The sequence below is a fragment of the Ranitomeya imitator genome, chromosome 2 (assembly GCF_032444005.1).
Source record: "Ranitomeya imitator isolate aRanImi1 chromosome 2, aRanImi1.pri, whole genome shotgun sequence".
Taxonomy (NCBI): domain Eukaryota; kingdom Metazoa; phylum Chordata; class Amphibia; order Anura; family Dendrobatidae; genus Ranitomeya; species Ranitomeya imitator.
This window is the reverse complement of record NC_091283.1, coordinates 541295310-541301075: the sequence shown is the minus strand read 5'-3', so window position 1 is coordinate 541301075 and position 5766 is coordinate 541295310.

Here is a 5766-nt window from a genome sequence, read left to right as displayed (position 1 = left end):
ATTTCCAATGGGGTATAATTTCCAAAATGGGGACATTTGAGGGGGATATTCTGCTCTTCTAGCACATAGGGGCTCTGGATATGGAGTATGCATACTATTCTAGGAAAATCTGCGCTCCAGGAGGAAAATAGCGCTTCGTCCATCCCGAGTCTCACCGTGTGGCTAAGGCTCCTTTCACACTAGCGTCGGAATCTCCCCGTCGCAATGCGTCGGGGAGAGATTCCGACGCTAGCGTTTGCTGCATTGCACAATGGGTGCAGCGGATGCATTTTTGTGCGGGGAGGTGGGGGCGGAGTTCCGGCCGCGCATGCGCGGTCGGAAAAAGCAGTCCGTCAGGAGAAAAAAACGTTACATGTAGGGTTTTTTTCTCCCGACGGTCCGCCAAAGCACGACGCATCCGTCGCAAGACGGATGCGAAGTGTGGCAATCCGTCGCAAATGCGTCGTCAATAGAAGTCTATGGGGAAAAAACGCATCCTGCAAGCACTTTTGCAGGATGCGTTTTTTCTGCAAAACGACGCATTGTGACGGATTTAAAAAATCGCTAGTGTGAAAGTAGCCTAAGCAGTACTGTACAGCCACATGTGGGGTATTTCTTCGTTCAGGTGAAATTGCGTGACAAATTTTGGTGCCATTTTTATCCATTTTCCTTTGTAAAAATTTAAAATCTGGGGTTAAAACAAAACTTTTGTGGTAAAAATGTAATTATTTTTTCTTCACTGCCCAATGATATACAAGTCTTTGACACATCCGTGGTGTCAATATGATCACTACACACTTACAAGAATTCATGGAGAGGTGCAGTTTGTTTTTGGAGCCACTTTTGGGGTGTTCTCCTGTTGTGGCACCTAAGGGGCTCTTCCATTGGGTCATGGCACCTGCAAACCATAATGGTAAAATCTGCACTATAACATGGCGCTCCTTCCCTTTTGAGCTTTTTCTCTTGTTACCTTTGTGAACATAAGAAATTTGAGGCTAAAACAACGCCTTTGCAGGAAAAATGTGATTTTTTTTTTTCAAGGCTCTATGTTATAAACTTATGTGAGGCACCTGGCTGTTCAAAGTGCTCACCATGCATCTAGATACCTTTATTGAGGGGTATAGTTTCCCAAATGAAGGGGTTTCCACTGTTCATGCACATCAGGGACTCTTCAAAAGCGACATGATGTCCGCACTTTACTCCAGCCATTTTTGTGTTCAAAAAGTCAAAAGGTGATCCTTCCCTCCGAGCTCTTCCTGTAACAATCAGGCTGCACTCAGATGTCGTCCGAGTGCAGTTCTGTAACTACTACTGCTGTGACTAGTGAGACAATGATGGATACGTAAAGGAACGAAGGGGTGGACCCACTGGACCGTGACAACGATCCTCCCACAGGCGAGCTGACCAGATGGAACCGCCCCCTATACAGGGAGGGTTAGGGGCAGACCCGTGAGAGACTATCACCACGGCAGCTGGAAGACAGGGTGATGTAGTGGTACAAGAAAGAAGCACAAATCCGGAAGATAACTGAGGACAGGCTGGAGAGTGAAGCAGGGATGGTGCTGTGGAAGCGAACAAGCAAGCAGGACTACGTGGAGATAGACTGGATGAGGAACCAGGACAGGACCTAGGGAAATAGAGAAAGAAGCACAAGGTCAGGCAAATGAGACGCAGGACAATAGTGCGGCCAAGGTCAGTTGCAAGTACAAATGATCACAAGGCGAGGTTTGGAGGAAGAGGTGGACTAATAAGGCCAGTGCAGTGAGCACTTCCAGGTTAGAATCTTCCAGGGAAAAGAGAGGAAAAGATAGAGCGGCAGGGAGACTCTCAGAGATGTACGTGCACAGGGCTGAACCGAGCATGCGCGCGCACGCAGCCGGCGAGAAGCAGAGTCCGGGCACGCACGCAGATGAGAGGACGCCAGACGGGAACCCGCGGCAAAGGAGGTGCGGCGAGGCGCCGAAGACAGGTGAGTGCAAGAGGGAGCAGGGAACCGCGGTGGAAGCGAAGATGTAACACTTCCATGCGCCCAATCAGTAGTTTTCCACTATATATAGGGTATTGGCGTACTCAGAAGAAATTGTACAACAAGTTTTGGGGTCTATACTCTCCTGTTATCCTTGTGAAAATAAAAAATTAGAGCTAAATGAAAACTTTTTGTGGAAAAAAAAGTAAAATGTTAATTTTGACAAAAATTACAGTATGGCAACTGTCAGGGTTGATTTACTTTTATGCAGTCTTTTTATTTTTTCATATATGATCAATTTGTGGTCTCCTTAGGGATCAAATCATCACAGGATTCTATCCTATATATCCTATATATGTTTTAGATGTATAATCAATATTCCTTGTTTTCATATTTTTTTACATTTTAAGATCATCTATTTATATAATTGCCTTGTAATGTTTTCATTTCCTGTTCTGTCCAGATGTCACTGTATCCCAGAATTACAAGCAGAGGAAGTTCGCCGACCGCCATATTGGGACACCTAAGTGATGGGTGTCTCAATATGGAAACTGCTGCTGGTACCAACCTATTGCGCGGTACCACCAGCGAACACCGTCGCACCACACACACAAACACACTCTATACGCCATCGCACCACACACACACACACACACACACACACACACACACACTCACACACTCACATACTCTCACACACACTTACACACTCACATTCACACACTCACACACACACTCACACTCATACACTCACACACTCACATTCACACTCACACACTCTCACGCTCACACACAATCGCACACTCACGCAGCCTCTTGCGCGGTACCACACCGTCGCGAACATGCCGCAGCTGGGAACAGCCAAATGATTCACTGACTGTTGACATCTTTGTAAAGGAGGTGTGCATGCACAGTTTTAATGTGACCGCCGCTATCTGTCTGCACAAAGATGGCGGCAGTCTGATTTACTGCGCCTGCGCGAATTACACGCAGGTGCAGTGAATCATTTGGCTGATCCCAGCGGCAGATTCGCGACGTGTCTACAGGCAGAGAAAGACGGTCACATTAAAGGGGTTTTCCCACGAACGAAAATTCATTTTAAAGATTGACTGTGTCTGACCGTGTACGGATCATACCACATCTCCTGGGCAGGGGAGGAAGCAAACAATAGTACTGACTAGGGTTGAGCGAAACGGGTCGGCCATTTTCAGAAGTTGCCGACTTTTGGCAAAGTCGGGTTTCATGAAACCCGACCCGACCCCTGTGTGGGGTCGGCCATGAGGTCGGCGATCTTCTGAATCTGGTATCGGAATTCCGATACCGAGTTCCGATATGTTTGTAATATCAGAAATCGGTATCGGAATCCATATTTAAGTGTAAAATAAAGAATTAAAATAAAAAATATTGCTATACTCACCCTCTGACGCACCTAATAGGAATATACTCACCCTCGGACGCGCCCTGCTTCTTTCCGGCAGCCTTCCTTCCTAAGAATCAGCGCTTGAAGGACCTTCGGTGACGTCGCGGCTTGTGATTGGTCGCGCGAGCGGTCACATGGGCGGTCGCGCGACCAATCACAAGCCGCGACGTCATCTAAGGCCCTTCACGCGCTGATTCTAAGGAAGGAAGGCTGCCGGTTAATACCAGGGCGCGTCAGAGGGTGAGTATAGCAATATTTTTTATTTTAATTCTTTATTTTACACTTAAATATGGATCCCAGGGCCTGAAGGAGAGTTTTCTCTCCTTCAGACCCTAGGAACCATTGGAAACCCAATGCACTTCATTGGGTTTCGTGTTTCGGCCGACCCCGACCCCAACTTTTTTATAGGATCGGCCGATTTCACTCGACCCGACTTTTGAAAAAGTCGGGTTTCGTGAAACCCGACCCGATCCTATAAAAGTAAAAGTCGCTCAACCCTAGTACTGACATTACAGCAGGGGATCACAGTGGATTCATTTTGTGAGGTAAAATATTTCACTGACTGTTTTTTACAAATATTTTACCTTACAAAATGTATCCTCTGTCAGACACGGACAATTTTTAAAATGAACTTTCGTTCATGGGAAAACCCCTTTAATGAAATTGCTGCGTCACTTCTAATGTGGTGTACCTAATCATTTATACTAAATGTCCAACTGGGGGTCTGTAAGTAGGGAAGACAGGGCAGAAGCTGCGAACAAGAATGAAATCTCATCACCATATAATAAGAGCAAAAAGAATGTATTTAACTGTGGCAATACATTTTTGTCTCCCCAATCATAACATTATAGACATGAAATTACTTTTATTAAAAGGTAACTTCAAATCTCAAAGAGACAGAAGAGTTTGGGAATATGAGCTGATCTGTTGTGATAGGCAATTCAGTATCACAATGGACATAGCGGTCAGAGCACATACAGTGATCTGACAATAACCCAAAATAATAGAACGAGCTCTGAGACGTGGGAACTCTGCAGACCGCAATCCCTAATCCTCTCCAAACAACACTAGAGGCAGCCGTGGATTGCGCCTAACTCTGCCTATGCAACTCGGCACAGCCTGAGAAACTAACTAGCCTGAAGATAGAAAATAAGCCTACCTTGCCTCAGAGAAATACCCCAAAGGAAAAGGCAGCCCCCCACATATAGTGACTGTGAGTTAAGATGAAAAGACAAACACAGGGATGAAATAGATTCAGTAAAGTGAGGCCCGACTTTCTTAACAGAGCGAGGATAGGAAAGATAACTTTGTGGTCTACACAAAACCCTAAAGAAAAACCACGCAAAGGGGGCAAAAAGACCCTCCGTACCGAACTAACGGCACGGAGGTACACCCTTTGCGTCCCAGAGCTTCCAGCAAAACAATTAGACAAGCTGGACAGAAAAAATAGCAAACAAATAGCAAAGAAGAACTTAGCTATGCAGAGCAGCAGGCCACAGGAATGATCCAGGGAAAAACAAGTCCAACACTGGAACATTGACAGGAAGCCAGGATCAAAGCATTAGGTGGAGTTAAGTAGAGAAGCACCTAACGACCTCACCAGATCACCTGAGGGAGGAAACTCAGAAGCCGCAGTACCACTTTCCTCCACAAACGGAAGCTCCCAGAGAGAATCAGCCGAAGTACCACTTGTGACCACAGGAGGGAGCTCTGCCACAGAATTCACAACACTGATCATAATCTTTGACACTCTTAGTGCAGGAATGAATGTGTCGTATGGATTTGTCTTTTTACATCAACTAAGGAACTAAGGAATTTGCCCCTCAGACCATGTGGGGTCATCACAACAGAACCAGACCCCAATCAGAGCACAATAAAACATTCCTTATCTAAGAACTGGTCCAATATTTATGGACATAACTGTTCATCACTCATGGTAATTCTGCTTCATATCACCTGTCTTATCCATGTTTTTTTTCTCTGATGTGTTGTGCATAAATATGTGATTCTCCAGAATTTCTTTTAGTCTATGCCTAATGAAGAGACCTGAGTAGTCTTGAAAGCTTGCAATTTGTTACCATCTTTTCAGTTAGCTATTAAAAGGTATCAACCACTGAGGACTCTCAATTCTAAATATTTTTCTATCTACTGGCTAACACGGTACCAAGATATATATCTTTTCTGCCTAGTGTCAGAAAGCTTGGTCTCAGTCGCAGGTCATGGGTCTTGCAACAGGATAATGAACCAAAACACACAGCTAAAAACATGCAAGAATGGCTAAGAGTAGGGTTGAGCAACTTTTCTTTTTATAGGATCGGGTCGGGTTTCACGAAACCCGACTTTTTCAAAAGTCGGGTCAAGTGAAATCGGCCGATCCTATAGAAAAGTCGGGGTCGGGGTC